Source organism: Mercurialis annua, linkage group LG5 (genome assembly GCF_937616625.2).
Source record: "Mercurialis annua linkage group LG5, ddMerAnnu1.2, whole genome shotgun sequence".
Lineage (NCBI taxonomy): Eukaryota > Viridiplantae > Streptophyta > Magnoliopsida > Malpighiales > Euphorbiaceae > Mercurialis > Mercurialis annua.
Genome location: NC_065574.1, coordinates 16,517,819 through 16,537,846, shown reverse-complemented (window position 1 = coordinate 16,537,846; position 20,028 = coordinate 16,517,819). Strand labels below are relative to the sequence as shown.

At 32.5% G+C, this 20,028-nt stretch overlaps 1 long non-coding RNA gene and 2 other non-coding genes across 3 annotated transcripts; all 3 read right to left on the bottom strand.

The window, feature by feature from the left end:
- Nucleotides 1-6,462: 6,462 nt before the first annotated feature.
- Nucleotides 6,463-6,571, bottom strand: LOC126685261 (small nucleolar RNA snoR113). The gene has a single exon (XR_007643372.1). It is a non-coding gene; the product is annotated as a small nucleolar RNA snoR113 (small nucleolar RNA).
- A 9,587-nt stretch (nt 6,572-16,158) lies between these two features.
- On the bottom strand, nt 16,159-17,158 carry LOC126680199 (uncharacterized). The gene is made up of 2 exons (XR_007641078.2): nt 16,965-17,158; nt 16,159-16,680 (listed from the first exon to the last, which is right to left on the bottom strand). It is a non-coding gene; the product is annotated as an uncharacterized LOC126680199 (long non-coding RNA).
- LOC126685260 (small nucleolar RNA snoR113) lies at nt 16,817-16,925 on the bottom strand. The gene has a single exon (XR_007643371.1). It is a non-coding gene; the product is annotated as a small nucleolar RNA snoR113 (small nucleolar RNA).
- Nucleotides 17,159-20,028: the final 2,870 nt, after the last annotated feature.

The following is a 20,028-nucleotide window of genomic DNA, read 5'->3' as shown; positions in this document are numbered from 1 at the left end:
TATATTCTTGGTAAAAGTTTCGTATCGATCGGAGATCGTTTAAAAATATGGACGCGGACGTTTTTTGGGTCAAATTTCAACTTATAAAGAGTTTAAGGACTTTATGCAACTTTGACAACCCAATATGGATAATTAGGCTTAAGCCTTATCCCTTAACCCAATCTCATCCCCTAAGCCTAAGAAGAAGTATCCAGAGAGTTAAGAAAGAGAGAAAAGCTTCCATCGTCATTCACCGTCGCCCTCGCCGTCGGATCGCCGTTCTTGATCCGTTTTACGAGTTTTTCGTTTCTATTTCTTCGTATCGTCATGGGGAACAAGGTAAGCTTGTTGTTTTGGTATTTGGTTTGTTGGATTTGGTGGTATATCGATTCGAATCGATAGGTTAAACGCGTATCGTATCGTTTAATCGTTTTAGACTCATTTTGAGCGTTTTTTTGCGTTTCTGATTAGCGTGATTGATGATTTGATGAATCTATTGATTTGGGATGTTTAAATATCGAGTTTTAGGGTCAGAATGGCCGTTTTGGACGGCTGGGTTTGTGCCCACGATGGGGCACGACGTGCTCAACACCAGAGCACGACGTGCCTAAATGAGGTGCACGATGTACCAAGGGGGGTGCACGACGTGCACCTCCCCATATTTGAAGGAAATGATGTTCCGAGACCTAATCTGACGATCCAATAACCCGATATCGACTTCTGGACTCCTAAAATGCAAAATTCGGACGTTTAACGAGTGAAATGTGACTAGTAGTGTGGAATGAGATAGATTATGGTTATCAATTGGTTTTATTAAGAAAATCTATATTCTATATTTAGAATTGAATTAAGAAGTATTGAGAACAAAAGAAGTATGATTCATTTATCGGAAAAGATTACGTTTGAAGCACGACGTTTAATGAGTGTAGCGTGTCGTGTCTGGAGTCTAGAGTTAATCTTAGAATAGGATTCTGATGTGAGTCAAATGTTTTGAAATTGTTTTAGATCCGGCGAGGCAAGAAGCAGCTGGACCAGGAGCTCGAGAAGCTTGACGTTTCTGAACACTGCCGTATTTTTGGATAAGCGTTTTCAGTGAGTTTGTTTGTTTACTTCTCAAGTATTTAACAGTATATCGTTTTTATATCGTAAATGTTTTATATTATTTCTTTACATCGTATTTACTTATATCGTGAATATTTATATGGAAGTGCATTCATACTTGAATTTGAAACCAGTATAGATCCGATGAAACGTGCCTTCCTATTGGGCGGTAATAGGACTGTGTGATCACCAATTTTGATCTGAGAAATAATAAAAAAAGGACCCATATTATCGAACATTGAATATTGCATCGTATCGTATCGAAGTTGGATTATATACATCGAATGGGATACGAGGTTTAACTCGGTTGAACTATCTCAGGACCCGTATCCTATGGGTTTAACTCGGTTGAACTATCTCGAGACCCACACCTTGGGATTAAGAGACGATAGTGGTTGAACTCGGTTGAATTATCTCGGGACCCTACCAATTGGATCGATCGAATTGATTAGAATCATATATCGATAGATATTTGGAGAATAGGGTTTCATCCGGATCAATTACTCGGCTGCATTTGATCGAATCGTTTACATTATCGATTTTATGTTTTATTTAAATGCTTATTAGTAACTACGCAAACTCACTCAGTATATTCTCATATACTCACCCCTCACAGATTTCCTTTCAGGTGAAAGACGCTTTTGAAGTAACGGGCTTCTATCCTACTTCCAGAAGTTTGTATTTTTGAAAGTATGTAAAGAAACAGTACTTTACTCTTAGAGCTGCAGCAGATAGATATTTTGTATCAAATGGTTTTCTGTAAATATAACTTTAACGTTTTAAAGTTATGAATGTTTAATGCTTGCTGCGTTATCATGATTGTGATTGCCAGAGGACAAGTATACCTGACATGTGATTAGCATGACACATATGAGTATGTTATGCATGGTATTTGATATTTGCGAAAAATTGGTTTACGTTTTTAGGCTTGCTACGAGTTTCAAAGCAATCACTCTCATTCCCTAGCGCCAGTCTCGGCCCATGAGATTGGGTCGTGACAACTAGGTATGCAATCATCTACTATAAAAGCAGTATGAGGTATGCCTAAACACACAACTATATTAATATACTCAAAACGTTGTTCAAAACTCTATACTAACTTTAGCATCAGAGAGTTAATCGGACAACCACCATCCGGTTAAATTCTACCCTGTTTTGCAGGTCTCGTTCACCGGATCAGAAGGCAGACTCCATCAATTATTAATCGACAAGATATTAGCTATTTATAAAGTTTAGACTGACTTTATTATTGAAGTGCTCATCAGACAACCACCATCAAATCAGCTTTTAACCTCATTGTTTTGTAGATTACCATCAATAAGCCAAGCTCCATCAATGCCTCTCATTTATTTTCCTCGATTACAATCCACACCTTTTTTCATAAAAGAATCCTTAACATTGGCATTCGAGGTTGATAAACCCTAAAAGGACAAAAAAAAAATTGAGGTTGTAGAGGCATCTTTCATAATTTCTTCCAACTAATGCAGAAGCTAACATGGCCTTTTTTCTGCCACCAATTGACAATTTCAATAATTCTATTTTTCAAGTTGTTGATAAGGTCAAGGAATTAGTGGGGTTTGAGCTTTCTCAGAAGAATGATTTAAATATGTTATATTTTTGCCTTTCTTGATCTTACATTTTTTTCGGAAACTTGTTTTTAAATTTTAAGTTTAATCACTCAAAAGTCCTCCACTTTTAAATTTTTTCAATTCCACCCTAAGGTAAAAAAATCCTCTCAGAATACCTCCACCTTTAGATTCTTTTTCAATTGTACCCTAAAATATTAAATTGACCTTTTTTTACACGAAAAAAATTTAATTTTTTTTTCATTTTTAATCTAAATTCTAATTAAAATCTAATATTATTAATAATATAAAAAATCATTCTTTTTAAAATCATATCCACTAATTTTTTAAAATCAAAACCATAAAAAATTCCAATGTAGGGTACAATTGGAAAAAAAATCTAAAGATGGGGGGATTTTGAGAGGATTTTCCTACGTCAGTGTGCAATTGGAATGAAATTTAAAGGTGGGAGGGTTTTGAGAGAGTTTTTCAACGTCAGAGTGTAATTGAAAAAAATTTAAAGGTGGAGGATTTTTAAGTGATTAGCCCAAAATTTTATTAATGAAACTAAGTGAAAAGAGGAATGTCGTGGTAGAATTTTGTAATTTGACGTTTTTTTTTATTCTTAAAATTTTGTGGAGTTCATTGAATTTTCCCTTCTTGATGACACTTTTATTTTTAGGCAAAATATTCCATAAATTACTTACCTTTAATTTTTTTTCAGTTGCACTCTGACGTCGTACGTTTGCCAATTTTATTCTATTTCGCAATTTCGACTTTCAATTGTACCGTAAATTAAAAATTTCGGACAATTTTGTTACTTTATAAATGAAAACGTTCAAACCAACTAAATACAAGTGTTATATCATATTTTTTTTACATAAAAAAATTCAAACATGTCCTTTATCTTTTAAAAAAATTCAAGTAAGTTCTAAATGAGAAATTAATTAGATATATAATTAATTTTATCAAAAATTAAATAAATCAAAAACTAATATTTGCCTACGTTTAATCCTCCGATCCGCCATTTGGGCAGGTCTTGGAGGAAGATATACCTGTTTTCCTCCATGAAAGACGAACAGATATGCTTGAGCTCTAACTCATCTCCCATGAGAAAGACGAGCCACATCTGATTCAACCAGATCTAATTCATCTTCCTCCATGGAAGACGAACCAAATTTGGTTTGGTAGGTCCTAGAGCAGCGGTGGCTCGAAGAAAAACAAAGGCAGAGTCGGAGGCGTTTGTCAAATTAAATATAAAAAAGTAATATTTTTAATTTATATTAAATAATAATAATTATTATTATTTTGAAATTATAGAGAAAAAGAGTTTTTGGTTGTATTTATAACATCAAAAACTATTTAAAATATATGCTAAATATAAAAGATTTATTTGAATGTTATCCGAGTGAAAAAGATGTCAATTTAATGCTTCAACGTACAATTGAAAGTCGAAAATGCAAAATAGAGTAAGGTTGATAATTTTACAACGTCTGGATACTATTGAAAAATGTTTAGAGGTCGATGGATTTTAAAATAATTTGCCTGAGGGGTTATTTTTCTCCTTCCTCTCTCCCTTTTCCTCTCAAATAGAAAATTTTAGCCGTCAAGGTTTCTTTTTCCGCTTCGGCTGCCGTCAATGATGTATTCTTGCCGTTTACGATAGCTATTCCTTTTTTTTTATTTCTTTATTTACATAAAATAAAATAAATAACCGATTTTTATCATCTTTTTTGTTTTTGTTGGTAAATTTATCGACGAGGTACATCATATCAACATAAACTCGAATAAAAAATCAGAGATAAATCAAGACCTTTTCAAGACTGAAGATGAAATTGTTTAAAGGTTATATTAGTTTTTTTTTGTTTTTTTTTTATACTTTTTATTATGGCGATTGTCTTTTTTTTTTAAAAGTTTTGTTGTCCTTTCTATATCGAGAAATTTGTTTGTTGTTTTTTATGAAATTTGGTGAGTCTTCTGTTAGACAGCAAAGCGAAGAATTGGAATTTTATGATGGTAGAACAGTTATGTAATTTTAATTTTGATTTTATAAGGCGATCTGCGAATAAGGTTTTGCTTCTTGTTCTATGTTAGGTTATTAAAAACAGTTATACCCTTTTCTAAATTCATAGATTTGTAACTGTTTAATATTAATGGAAAATTATTTCGATTATAAAATGCCTTATGTTTATTATAATTTAATTTCTGAAAATTACAGTTGAAAGCCTTGAGAGTTCATGAAAGTATCTTTGGAGATAGTATGGATGATCGTAAGAGAAAAAGGTTGCGAGACTTTAAAGCAAGGCTAACAAAGCTTTTGAGTGTATTGAGTCATGGACTTTAGTATGGACTATGGAGGACATGGTTAGTTACTTTTACTTTTAATTAACGCAAAAGGTTGCTCTTATTGTTCTTATAACGAACAATTAGTTATTATGTTGCTTTTATTTATTGAAAAATATGTTATATGAACTTTTTTAGTTATACTCTGAAGCATCCATAAAAATTTGATGTTAGTTTCAGCTCAATTTTAACCCACTCAGAAAAGAGCCAATTCGTGCCATTTTTTAAAGTTTGTTGGCATGAGCTGAGCTTGCCAAAGAAGAGTAATTGTTAGGTAAAGTTAACACTTGGAAGATTCATAATTGATGGCTTGATTGCTCTAATACCATGTAGAATTATATGAATTGATCGATATATTTATGTATGTGAAAGTTACACAAATATAGATAACGAAAAGAATTGTGATATATACAAAACTCTATGAAGCTAACCAGGAGTTGTGTAGGAGCTGTGATCTATACAGAACTCTATGAAGCTATCATCTAATCTATAACCTTGTCAATATATATACCCAAGTCTAGTGTTAATTTTCATTGTACATGGTAGAGATGAGTACTACTGCAGTTTAAACTTGGCTGAATACATAGTTTGACCCCTGAACTTGTACCCTTTTACCCATCTAACCTCCAAACTTAACGTCTCACCTATCGAACCCCTGAACTTGTTAAATAACCCGATTTAACCCCCGAACTTAATAAATACGTAAACATTTAACCCCTCCGTACACAATTTCTTCTAGAACGTTTCAAGTGACAGGTGGACACGAAGGGTTTAATACTTACATATTTATCAAGTTCAGGGGTTAAATCGGATTATTTAACAACTTCAGAGGTTCGATAGATGAGACGTTAAATTTAGAGGTTAGATGGGTAAAAGGGTATAAGTTCAGGGGTCAAACTATGTATTAAGCCGTTTAAACTTCAATGCTGCTGGTTTGATTTTGTTAGGTTTAGCAGAAGCAAAACTTGTGTCCTTGCGGACCTTGCGCCTCCTGGTTGCAGACCCAAAGAACTCCAGGTTGGGGAACTAAATACAAGATGCGGCCTCTGCCTATGCAATTGTAACCGTTCCTTTTCCACGTTCTTTTTCCGGATTTTCATAATCGAAAACTTACCCTACGCATATGCCCCCCAGCCACACTAAAATCATTATGGCAGCCCCCAAAATCACAGCACCCAGCGCCTTCTTTCGCGTATTGGCAGCAAGTGACGGTGAAGATGGCATGTATGATTGCTTAAACAATGTGGGTTCTTATGCAAATGGCAATTTTATCGTTTTTCATATTTTTTTCTTATACGGATGGACCGAGTCTACCTAACAATCTCTCAACAAATTGAACTGCAAATACAGGAGAAAGTAACATAGTCAACATTTCAAATATCTTGTTAACAATGTTTTTAATCCATAATCAAATGTTTACAAATCAAAAAGTATGGTTTTTGTTCGGTCACTTGAGAAAAAATACATGAAAAATCTGGCTCAGAAATACACCTTTTGCAAAAGAGTTCGACAATCTACTACCAAAAACCAACTAATCTTTAGTGGTGGCAGCCGTCTGTTCGGCCTTTTTTTCATCATTGCCAGTACTTTTAGTGCAAAATAAATAAAAATAATAAGAAATGTATACCAGTGCCTATAGTTTTCTTTGATAATGGAATCCAAGAGAATTACTTTTTGATTAATGGAAGCGATTGGGTCTTCTGTTCTAAGAAATTTGTAATGGCCTCCATTTCTTTTCTACTCCTGCACAGCGGCGCAATTCAGACTTGTGTTTAAGCATACTAACCCTAGTACTTAAATATCAATTCGACCCCTGAACTTATAATCTTCCCTGATCAGCCTCATGATGTTTTTTTTCTTCAATATCATCCTCACACTATAAAGTCGGCAATTTTATCTTTCTTTTTTTCGTGTTTGTGACTTCTAGTAGCACCCTTAATTGAAGAAATTAGACGATTTTATTATTGTAAAAATGAAAATAATCAAAACAACTAAATTTAAAAGATCATACTTTTTTTCTATTCGGATTAATTCAAAATTTCAACGCCTCAAATTCTAAATCCACCACCGCCTTCATCGGACCCGCCCTGCAACCCGCCGCCGCTCTGCTCGTCCTTCATGGGAGGATGAGCTGCTCGTCTTCCATAGAGAGGACGAGCTCGGCGATTGGTCTATGGAGACGGGGACGGTGACGGAGTTGGAGGGTTTTAATTAATTTATATTAAATAATATTTTTTATTATTAGTTTTTAAAATTTATAAAGAAAATGGTTTATTTGTGATATTTATAACATTGAATGTTATTTAGAATATATGTTATATATGAAAAATTTATTTTGAATATAATCCAAATAAAAAGAGTTCAATTTAATATTTTAGGGTGTTATTAAAAAAAAATATGAAAAACGAAAAAATTGCTGTTTTACAACATCATGGTGCTATTGAAAAAAAAAATAAGTAAAGATTGATAGCTTTTAAGACTATTAGCCAAGATATAAAATAGAAAGTTTAGGAAAAACACTTCAAATTAAAAATATTTATAAATTTATTTCAACATGAAAAAATGAAAAAAAAAATTCCTTTTGAACATTTTTATGTTTTTATTACTCTAATTTATATTTTAATTATTCTTTTATCTTTTTAAATTAAAATAAATACTTTTTTTCAGTTTAAATCTATATTCTTATATAATTGAGAGGACCAACATAACTCTTTTATTAATTCTCGCCAAATATACAATTCTTATCAATTCTCATCTTTCTAAAATTACTGATTTTAATTTTGTTTATTTTGAAGAGTTTTATCTATAATCTATACTATATATAAAAGCACGGATGGGGGGGGGGGGGCAGGCAAATTTACTGGATAATCCTTTTCAGTTTACTACTAAATAAAGGTTTTATAGTCATTAACTAATTAGTTATTTAATTAATCACTATTGTAATTAAAGTCCTAATTAAAATAGGTAGCTAAATTATCTCCAATTTAATTTTTAGTATGTAAAAAATAACTAAATTGTCTCCAAATTAGTAGGAATACCTATTTTTTAGTTTGATTGAACTACAAAATTAAAATACTGTATTTGGTCAATATATTATTATTTAAATTTCTATCTTATATTTTTTTAAAGATATTATCAATAAAATTAAGTTAATTATTTAATTATGATTATTATAAAACCAAAAGAAGAATAAATTCAGTATGGAAAAAAATTTAATAACCGAATATATTATATTTACTTTTACTATTAATTATAAATAAAAAATTGATATAATTATAATAAATTTACTAATATGTTCATTGAGGAGTTACGTTACGAGCCACGTGCATAGCACGTAATGCGAAACTAGTATATATAAAAGCACAGATGGAAAAGGGGGGATAGACACATTTACTTTAATGACTTTTTATTTTATTAAATATGATTATTAATTAAAAAACTATTGAGATAATTATTAAAGTCAGAGTATTAATTAAAATAAATTACTTATAGTACTATGTCAATGAGCTATAACTCAAATAGTATAAGCGGTAATCAGTAAAATTGTTATGTCGTGGATTAGAATCTTCCAACAAGCACTTATCCCTCTACAATTATCAAAAAAAAAGTGATGGGTAATTGTTAGTACTAACTAAAATAGACTATTTTAAATATTTAATAATTATTATTTTAATTATTATTTAATCATATATAATTCAAAATAAGATAAACTACTAAGAAATTACTAATTAAATTATTATTTAATATTTTCTATATATATTGTCTATAAATAAGATGGACTATTCCTAGTTGATGGAGTTGTCTTTTTCAACATGCTTTAACTTGCAAAACAGTGTAAGACTGCTAATTGAACGATGGTTGTCTGATGAGCATTTTAATGCTTAATTCAGTATTGAGGTTAAAAGAGTATTAATTGTAATTCTAATTTGTATATAAGCATATCTCAGGTCCTTTTATAGTGAGTATAGATGAATACCTTATTGAGTCCAAACAGGAAAGAGATTCCTACTCAGCATATGAATCCAAATAAGAAAATAATTCTTATTTGGCTTGTGAGCTTATTTAGGAATATGAATCTTTTAAATAAGATTATTATTCTGGAATAGGAATATATTCCTTGTTTTTCTAGAATTTGGATCTTTTAAAATCTTCTTTATTATCGATATTGTAGTTGAGTTGTATTCAGATTATATGTCTTTGATTGTCCGTGTCTGGATATGATTGTCGATTCCTAAAGAATTCGGTCTTTTACTTTTTTGGGTGAATCCTCGCGGATTCTTCTTCATGTGGACGAGTCTCGTAGGACTCAGTCTTTCTTAATTCGAATATGATTCTTTGACTTAACATTTTTCGGCGAGTCCCGAGCTCCGCTTTGTTGGGAAAATCCCACTGGACTCAGTTTATAATATTTATATAAAATTGGATTTCCATCATTAGCTCCCCCCTCAAGTGAACTAATATTTTGGTATTTATGTCTTGTTTAATTTTTAGTTTTATTTGGTGAGTCCTTTCAAGTTCCCAACGAGTCTTTCGAATTCTATTTTATTTTATCTTTTGACATATATTTCATAATGAAACACAGATCTTTGACATGTGTTGTAATAAACTGCCACATGTCCTGCATCGTGGGTGTGTCATAGGGTTTTAACCCTTTGGTTTCTTAACCGTCGTTATTATTTTATTGGTATTCGTGCGTGTGTGTGTGTGTGTATATATATATATATATATATTCATCTTTCTTTCTTTTTTCTTCTATTTCATATCTTTCTTTAAGCTTTCAATTTCTTCAAAAACTGAAACTTCGATTCTAATTGTTTTTAAGATTTCTGGCTTTCGAGTAGCTTCTTATCTCTCCTTCGATTCATTCTATCTAATTTTCAGGTATTATTTCTGTTAATCTATGTTTTTTCAATTAATTTCTTCGTTTCTTCGTGTTCTTGTCATTCTTTGATTTGTCTTATTAGCCTTTGAAAATTTTGATCTTTGTTCTTTATTCCTCTTTCCCCCTTAAAATATTTTTAGAAATGACTAATAACACGGGACAAAATCAAAATTCTAGCTAGTACCCTTTCCTCCAAAAATATTTTTGAGATTTTTACTAAGTATGACATACCCGAAGGGTTCGAGCTTCAGAGGCTTGATATGTGTTTTTGGGCTCACCATTGTCCTGGTTTGCCCTAAAAATAGTTTTATTTGAAGAGCATTTTAAAGATGGGGTTAGGCTTTCTTTAGAGCCTTTTATCCTTGAAATTTGTCTAGATTTAGGCATCTCGCATGGGTAACTTCATTCTCTTTTTCTTTTTAAAATTTTGTAGGGCTCGTGGACGAATCCATTCGCTTAGCATTTTCAATTACTTTACGTCTTTTCGAAGCGGAAAAGTGAGATGTTTATTTATGCTGGTTGTAGGCCAAGGTAAATTTTTTCAAACTTCCCAGTTCTCTAAAGAACTGAACTTTAAAATATTTCTTTGTCAAGCATGATGATTTTTTTGATTTTTTTTTCCAGGGTTTCTCCCTTTTGCAAGCTTAGCTTTCTTCTTTTCTGTTGACTCTTGATTAGTCATATTTTACTTCTGAACTTTTCCCAGAGTGTAAGGCAGACAAGCCTTTACTTTCTGATTTAATAGATAGTTATCTTAGCCATCGGGCTTTGTCTTTGACGGATCAAAAAAATGGCTTTGGAGGTATTTGTTTAACTTGTTTTGTTTTTTTTAATTTTATTTGTAGGATGTCTACAAATTTTGATGATCTTCTTTATGATTTTAAAGTAGACATGTCCACTCAAATAGGAAAAGCGAGCACGATCATTTCTTAACTTCAAACTGTACCCGAGACTCTTCATGAGGAGGTTTCAAAAGTCCTAGAAGAAACTCCTGAAGACATGAGGGAGTATATTCCGGACAGACCCCTTCTTTGCAGCCCGCATCCCAACTTGATTCAAGCTGCCTCTAGTGATATAACAGATCTTCCTACTTCAAAGAAGCAAAGAAAGCAACTAAAAAAATCGTAGAAGGAGTTCGCTTTGAAATAGATGCCGAATCTTGCTCGATGGGATGAGAGGAAAAATCCGCCTAGGATTTTGAATTATTATATTCTCAGTTTTTTTATGAAAAACTTAACCATAACCGAGGACATTAAAATCATTAACCGAGAAACAACAAGGATCTGTTCCACACTGCTTGCTTGGACAGTCTTTCAGTAGGTTCTTTATTTCTTTGTTTTGTATATTTTTTATTTCTTTGTCTTTATTTTAACTTATTTTCTTTCTATTATTTCAGTTGGTGCAGGCGGTCTTGGTTATGCAGAAACGTTGCCAGACCGTTGCTACTGAATTGGCAAAGCTTAAAGAGCTTCTTGCTGCTTTAGAGTCCGAAAAGGCGGATCTCGAATATTCTTCCAATGAGTATGAGGATTTTATTTTGCAATCGAAAACTGCCGATTCAAAATGGGAGAACCAGGTTCAGACTTTAGAAGTTCACACTAAAGCTCTTTATGAGGATATTGACTCTTTAAAGGCTTCCTCGTCTTGAGTCTCCCCGGAAAGAGATTTTTGAGGCTGGTAGACTTTTTAGATGCCGAGTCTTTTTAGTTATTGGATGCCGAGTCTTTTTAGTTTGAGATAATGTCTGAATACCGCCTAACCATCGGGACAAAGTTGCGGGAGCATAACCTTAAGTAGACCTTTCTGACGTAAGTTAGCGGAATCCTAAGGATTTGGCCAAGACTGTACTAGCTAAGTTGGAGAAGAAGAAAGATGATGCCCTCCTCGGGTCAAAGACTAGTTCTTAGTTTTTATTTTTGTTTGTATTTTTGTAAGCTAATACGTTGTTATTGCCTTTATAATTTTAGCAAGTGTTTTTTGTTTTCATAACTTGGTTGGGGAAAATAATCTTTGTTTATTAATAAAAATGTGTTCAAACTAATTTAAAAGAGTACAAAGATTATCGAGATGTATTGATAATATTTATTCAAGTGTTCGATGTTCTAGTATCTAGGTACTGGCGATCCTTCCAAAGGCTTTAGTTTGTAAGCTCTTTTTTCAGTTGTTTGTTCAATCATATGTCTCTCCCATTTCAGTTGGAGTTTTTTGACCTCAGCGTTTCCTCTTGCAATCTTGGCATTCAATAGGACCAGTTCTCCTACTTCAAACATAATTTTTTTGTTTTACTTTTTTGTTGTGGTATCAAGCAGCTTGTTGTTTGTAAGGTTCAACTCTTATTCCGGCTTGATTCATTCTTTACTCGAGCAGATCGAAGCAGAGTCTAATTTTTCCTTCGTTTGTAGTTTTGTCTATGTAGTTCACTCTTATACTTGACATTCCGATTTTTATTGGAATTACAACCTATGTGTCGTAGGCAAGTTTGATGTTTGTAGAGCCAAACACATTATATATACAATCACTTAGAGGTGGTCACGGTTCATAACCCGGCGGTTCCGGTTCGGAACCTGTCACGACCCAAATTATTGAGCCGAGACCGGCGCTAGGGAATGGGAGTGGTAGCTCCGAAACCCGTAGCAAGCCTAAAACCACTATTAATTTTTCGCATTTAAAATTATAATATCATATATACCTTTTTAGAAAACTCTTTTAAATAATATAATTGTAGATATTAAAATATCATATTAAAGTTTACATTCAAAACTAACTATTTGAAATCCAAATGTCTATCTAATACTGACATCTACTGACTACTGCAGCTCTAGGAACTCATGCTTGTGCAAGTCCAATGACTTCTGGCACAATGGAGATGGTTTGTCTGATCTGACTCCGTCTACCTGCAAACATCAGAGTGAGGGGTCAGTATTTGGGAAAATACTGAGTGAGTTTGCAAGTTACTTATAGAATTATCAAAATATAGCGCTACACGCTTAATACGTATATAAACGTATGATATAAGCAAACATTATTAATTTCAAAAGTGTGAGTCCAACTCACTAGATACGGGGACTTCCAGACTACACCGTAGCCGAGTGCTCACTCGTATCGAAATCATAAAGTGTGAGTCCAACTCACTGGTGGGTCCAACCCACTGGTGGGCCCAGCCCACTAGATACGGGGACTTCCAGACTACACCGTAGCCGAGTTTACTCTCGTATCGAATTCATATCATATCATGCATAAATATATATTAATTCTTAATCACAAAGTTAGATACTCTAGACTAATTCACTAATGATCAAGCAGCCTATTGACACCCAATAGGTAGTTGGTCATTTCGACCGCACATTAGACACTTATCTCCAAAACAACGAATACAACCACATTCATATAATCAAATCTATCAAACAAAGCATCTTCTACGAGCAAATCATATATATACGAGATATTTAATAACGATACTCATAATATAAGAAAATAACTTTTATACTAATAATACGCGAAAGTAAATTTGCCACTCACAGTGACCGCTATCCAAAACTGCATTATCGCCACCCGAATACGTAAGCTCCGTGCATCGTTTGATTTCATAGCTATTCTAGCTCGACGGCCTGGTAGTTTAACGATACGTCCAGTTCCTATTCAAATCATATGTACGTTTAATTCATAAACGTAGACTTAATCTCAAAACCCTAAGTTATAAACTTAGATTAATATAATCGTATTTTGAATACGATTCTTAATTTTGGTTCCTTTGATCCCGAAACCCTAATCGAACTCGTTAGGTTCGATATCCAAATTTCTTATCTTCGGGGTTCGTGATTCACTTTTTAATGTCCGACGTACTTGAAGTCGGAAATTTAGGTCTAAACGGGACAAAATTACTCAAACAGGCGCGTTAACTGGCTGTGCGAGCGCATGAAAGGTCCCGTGCGTTCGCACGGTCTGGTGTGCGTTCGCACACCAACTGGTGTGCGTTCGCACACTGGTGTGCGCTCGCACACCATGTGTGCGTCCGCACACTACGGTGTGCGTTCGCACACCCGCATCAGCTCCCGGAAAATCCATTTTCCGGGCGCTACGCCGCTCGCCGGCACTCCCGACATGCTCCCATTCATTATAACGCATATTCCAATCCAATTCTCACTAAAAACGACTATAGAAACGCGATTACAATTCGTTTAATTCGTTAAAACGAAATAACCCTAATCCAATAATTTCAATACCAAAAACCATCAAATTACCTTGATTTGATGCTCGCAGTAGATAGAGAATTGAATTCTGAACAAATCGATATAAAGAACGCTCGATTTGGACGAGAAACGGCGAAACGGCGGCGGATCGACGACGATCGTCAAATTTCCTTCGTCTGTTTCCATCACCTTCTGATCATTTCTTCTTTCCTTATTCTTAAGGAAAGTTACTTATATATCTTGGTTAATTGTCCATTTTGATCCTTCATTTCTTTAACTTAAACCATTTCTCTTTTGAACTTTCTAATTTAACCTAACGGTTAAATTATTCTTTTAAATCGATTATTTACATATTATTTATATCCATATAAATAATACTAACTCAAAATTATTATTTTCCATCAATAATCTTTTAATTACTACCCTCGATATTTAATTGGCTAATTTGCACTTTGATCCTTGAACTTTTCAAAAATTGCAATTTAGCTCAAAACGCATCCGCGTCCAAATTTTAAAAAGTCTCCGATGACCCGAAACTTTTACCACATATACTATAAAACATTTCGCGAACCTTGGCGAAATAATTTTCACTTCGGAATTTATATGGCTAAAATACCACTTTAGCCCCTGGACGTTATTTTGCGACTTTCTTAACATTTTTCCTTTTACTTTAAATTCTAACTCTAGAATTGGAATATGATATTAAATTCCTTTAATTTCTTGGAAATTATTTTCGATATCGCCACCCTGGCGAATCAGAACTGGACAATAGTCCAATTAAATACTTAAATATTTTGGGGTATTACAGAACCGCTGGGTCACGGTTCAAGAAAAAGTGGAACCGGCCCGGAACCGCCTAAGAGACGGTTCCATAACGGTTCGGAACCGGACGGTTCCGGTTCCGGTTTAAGACGGTTTAGAAAAAAAATTAAAAATAAAATTTAATTACCAAAAAATATAAGTTAACAATAAAATAACTCACGGAGATAGTATTACAAGAAAATATTTTTTTAAAAAAAATAAAATAAAATATTAACCAAAAATTTAACTAAAACAAATATAACATATATTTTATTGTAAAAGTAAATATATTATATGATAAAGATATAATATATATTTTAAATATATAATATATATATTTTTTATCAATGGGTTCGACCCTTGACCCGCAGGTTCCGACCCGGAACCGCCGGTTCACGGTTCAACAAATCTGTAACCGGCCCGGAACCGCTCTTTGTACGATTCCGGGCCGGTTTTAGTCCGGTTCTGGGTTTGACCGGTTCCGGGCCGGGTTTGATCGCAACTCCCGCTCTCTCGAGCCTTAAAGAGCTAAAAAACCACAATTAATTAAGCTTAACCTACTCTCGTAGCATTAAACACAATTAGAGGCAATTAGCAATTAAACACAACTCATAGGCCACCTAATTACTAACCCACTCTCATGTTGCTACTAATTAAGCATCTAATTAATTAATTCCAATTAATAAACCCTCTTTCAAGGTGAGAATTAATCTAGCAACAAATAGTAGGTGATCAATCTAGAATAGGCATTAAGCAATTAATTTGAACACACAAACCAAACCCTAACCCAATCTAGCAATTATTTCAACCATCATATCAACCCCCAAACATGGGGGTTTAGCCAAACATGCTAAACATCACTAATAACTACTAAATAAAGAGAACTAAAAGATAAAAAATACTTACTTAGGAGAAGAAGATTCAAATTAAGCACTTGCATTCAAAGATAAATCTTGTTCTTACAATAAGTAAAGCTCCAAGCCACACAACAATGGTGGAAAAGATGGAGGCACAAAACCCTAAAACTAATCTACTCCTAAGAGAATAAAAATTAAGCTAAAAGTGTTGATGTCTAGAGAATGATTGATTACCCTAAAGTAGAGATAAAAGGCCTTATATATGGCTCACAAAAGAGGAAATAAAGTTCCTAGTACCTAGGTGTGTTGGGCCAAATCCGGAATGGGTCCACCTCTTGTTTTTTCTTCAAAAAAATCAAACTTCAAGTGTCATCAGCATGAAGCTAACCAGGAGTTGTGTAGGAGCTGCGATCTATACAGAACTCTATGAAGCTATCATCTAATCTATAACCTTATCAATATATATACCCAGGTCTAGCTCCTTCCAAAACTAGTATTAATTTTCATTGTACATGGTAGAGATGAGTACTACTGCAGTTTAAGCTTCAATGCTGCTGGTTTGATTTTGTTAGGTTCAGCAGAAGCAAAACTTGTGTCCTTGCGGATCTTGCGTCTCCTGGTTGCAGACCCAAAGAACTCCAGGTTGGGAACTAAATACAAGATTCGGCCTATGCCTATGCAATTGTAACCGTTCCTTTTCCACGTTCTTTTTCCGGATTTTCATAATCGAAAACTTACCCTACGCATATGCCCCAGCCACACTATAATCATCAGGCAGCCCCCAAAATCACAGCACCCAGCGCCTTCTTTCGCGTATTGGCAGCAATTGACAGTGAAAATGGCATGTATGATTGCTTAAACAATGTGGGTTCTTATGCAAACGGCAATTTTATTGTTTTTCATATTTTTTTCTTATACGGATGATGGACCGAGTCTACCTAAGAATCTCTCAACAAATTGAACTGAAAATATAGCAGAAAGTAACATAGTCAACATTTCAAATATCTTGTTAACAGTGTTTTTAATCCATAATCAAATGTTTACAAATCAAAAAGTATGGTTTTTGTTCGGTCACTTGAGAAAAAATACATGAAAAATCTGGCTCAGAAATACACCTTATGAAAAAGAGTTCGACAATCTACTACCAAAAACCAACTAATGTTTAGTGGTGGCAGCCGTCTGTTCGGCCTTTTTTTCATCATTGCCAGTGCTTTTCTTGTAAATTAAAATAAGAAGAAATGCATACCAGTGCCTCTAGTTTTCCTTGATAATTTGATTAATGGAAGCGATTGGGTCTTCTGTTCTAAGAAATTTGTAATGGCCTCCATTTCTTTTCTACTCCTGCACAGCGGCGCAATTCAGACTTGTGTTTAAGCATACTAACCCTAGTACTTAAATATCAATTCGACCCCTGAACTTATAATCTTCCCTGATCAGCCTCATGATGTTTTTTTTCTTCAATATCATCCTCACACTATAAAGTCGGCAATTTTATCTTTTTTTCGTGTTTGTGACTTCTAGTAGCACCCTTAATTGAAGAAATTAGACGATTTTATTATTGTAAAAATGAAAATATTCAAAACAAATAAATTTAAAAGATTATACTTTTTTCTATTTGGATAAACTCAATATTTCAACGCCCTCAACTCTAAATTCACCACCGCCGCTCTGCTCGTCCTTCATGGGAGGACGAGCTGCTCATCTTCCATAGAGAGGACGAGCTCGGCGATTGGTCTACATGGACGGGGACGGTGACAGAGTTGGAGGTTTTCAATTAATTTATATTAAATAATATTTTTTATTATTAGTTTTTTAAATTTATAGAGAAAATGATTTTTTTGTGATATTTATAACATTAAATGCTATTTAGAATATATGCTATATATGAAAAATTTATTTTGAATATAATTCAAATAAAAAGAGTTCAATTTAATGTTTTAGGGTGTTACTGAAAAAATAAATATGAAAAACGATAAAATTGATGTTTTACAATATCATGTTGCTATTGAAAAAAAAAAGTAAAGATTGATAGCTTTTAAGACTATTAGCCAAGATATAAAATAGAAAGTTTAGGAAAAACACTTCAAATTAAAAATATTTATAAAATTATTTCAACATAAAAAAATGAAAATAAAAATTCCTTTTGAACATTTTTATGTTTTTATTACTCTAATATATATTTTAATTATTCTTTTATCTTTTTAAATTGAAATAAATACTTTTTATCAGTTTAAATCTATATACTTATATAATCGAGAGGAACAATTGAACTCTTTTATTAATTCTCGCCAAATATATCATTCTTATCAATTCTCATCTTTCTAAAATTACTGATTTAATTTTGTTTATTTTGAAGAATTTTATCTATAATATATATAAAAGCACAGATGGAAAACGGGGGACAGACACATTTACATTAATGTTTTTTTATTTTATTAAATATGATTATTAATTAAAAAAACTATTGAGATAATTATTAAAGTTAGAGTACTAATTAAAATAAATTACTTATGGTACTATGTCAATGAGCTATAACTCAAATAGTATAAGCGGTAATCAGCAAAATTGTTATGTCATGAGTTAGAATCTTCCCACAAGCACTTCCCCCTTCTCAATTATTAAAAAAAGAAAAAATAACAAGAAAACCAACAAAAAGGCTTTTATTTTCACGCATTACAATTTTGATAAATCTGTTTTTATTAATAGCATTTTATTTTCATAATCACAAGCTTTCTTCATTTATTTTCACCACTACCACTTTCTTCTCAAGTTTACACACGTGTCCAGTCAAATCACCCATGTAACACTTTTCTTCTTCTCCTTCATGTGGCAAACAGAGGAAAACCCTAGGTTAGTAAAATAAAACATAAAACTTCCAAATTTCAGTCAATTCTTCATTAAATCATCAAAATAATAAAGTCTTGGTTTTTAATTCTTTATCAGTAGTCTCAAACTATTAATCGGTGAGTAGTCAACAGCGGGTTCAAATCAATCGAGGATTCACGAAGCAATTACAGTTTTCGTCAATAGATTCTTGAAGAATTCAAAAATTATGTAAGGATTATTGATTATTATTTTGTCATTGAATGGATTTAGCTTTGATTGAAGTTTTTGGATTTGTGTTTAATCTTTTAATTAGTTGTTGTGAATAAGGAACAATTCAATGTTGTTGAGTTTCTGGGTTTATTTTTGATCTTCAGGATTTGATTTTGGTTGAAAGCAAATAATGAATTGATTTAGCTTGGATTGAAGTTTTTGGGTTTATATTTGATTTTTTAATTAGTTGTTGTAAATAATGAAGAATTCTGTTTTGTTTTGTTTTATCTGAATTAGTCAATATTTTTAGAAATTATGTGATGTAAATTCGTACAAATTGATGGGTTACTCAATGTCTTTAGTGGTATGTATGGATAATGAATGTCTTTAGTGGTATGTATGGATGAATGAATGAATGAATTGAGTTGTACCTGTTTGTGAAAATTATTGAACCATTATAAAGCACTTTTGCTATTAGACTTTAAACTCGGTAGGTGTACCTATAAATTTCAATGGCCTAATTTTGTTGCTACTTGTTTTTTTTTTCAAATGATACCGGAAGATAGAAGAAATGACACTTTACAAGCAAAAAAGGTCACAGTGAAGCTCCCTACTTGTTTTACTTACTCTTCACTTTAGATTGGTTATAAAATTAAATTTATTTTTTAAATTCATTTTACTTTTATTTGTAATTTTTATTCGGTTAAATGAGTATAATACCTCTATTGTTATAGTTCTGCAAGATGAATCAATTTTATTTTATTTTTCAAAATCTTATAAATCAAGACCGGCGTTAGAAAATTGTTAATAGAGTGGATACATCTCTGATACATTTGTGATACATTTGCGGTACATTTTCGATACATCTCTAATTTTATTTTTAATGAATTGAGTATAAATATTTAATCTTTGAATGTTAGATAGTGCATTTTTAGATATGTTATTGATGCTGAGGTTATTTTCTAGTGTTTATTGAATTCTAATCGATCACATTTAATTGTAATTTGAATATATTTTTGATACACAATTTATACATAATAGATACATATTTGATACATTAATTGTATTAACTGACTAGATTGGTTCGTTTTTATATTGAGAAAAACGTATAAACATATATGTAATAATACTAATTAAAATAAATTTTTCTAGTGCTTATTGATTTCTAATCGACTATATTTAATTGCAATTTGAATATATTTTTAATACATCTCTAATACACAATTTATACATGATAGATACATATTTGATACATTAATTGAATTAACTGACTA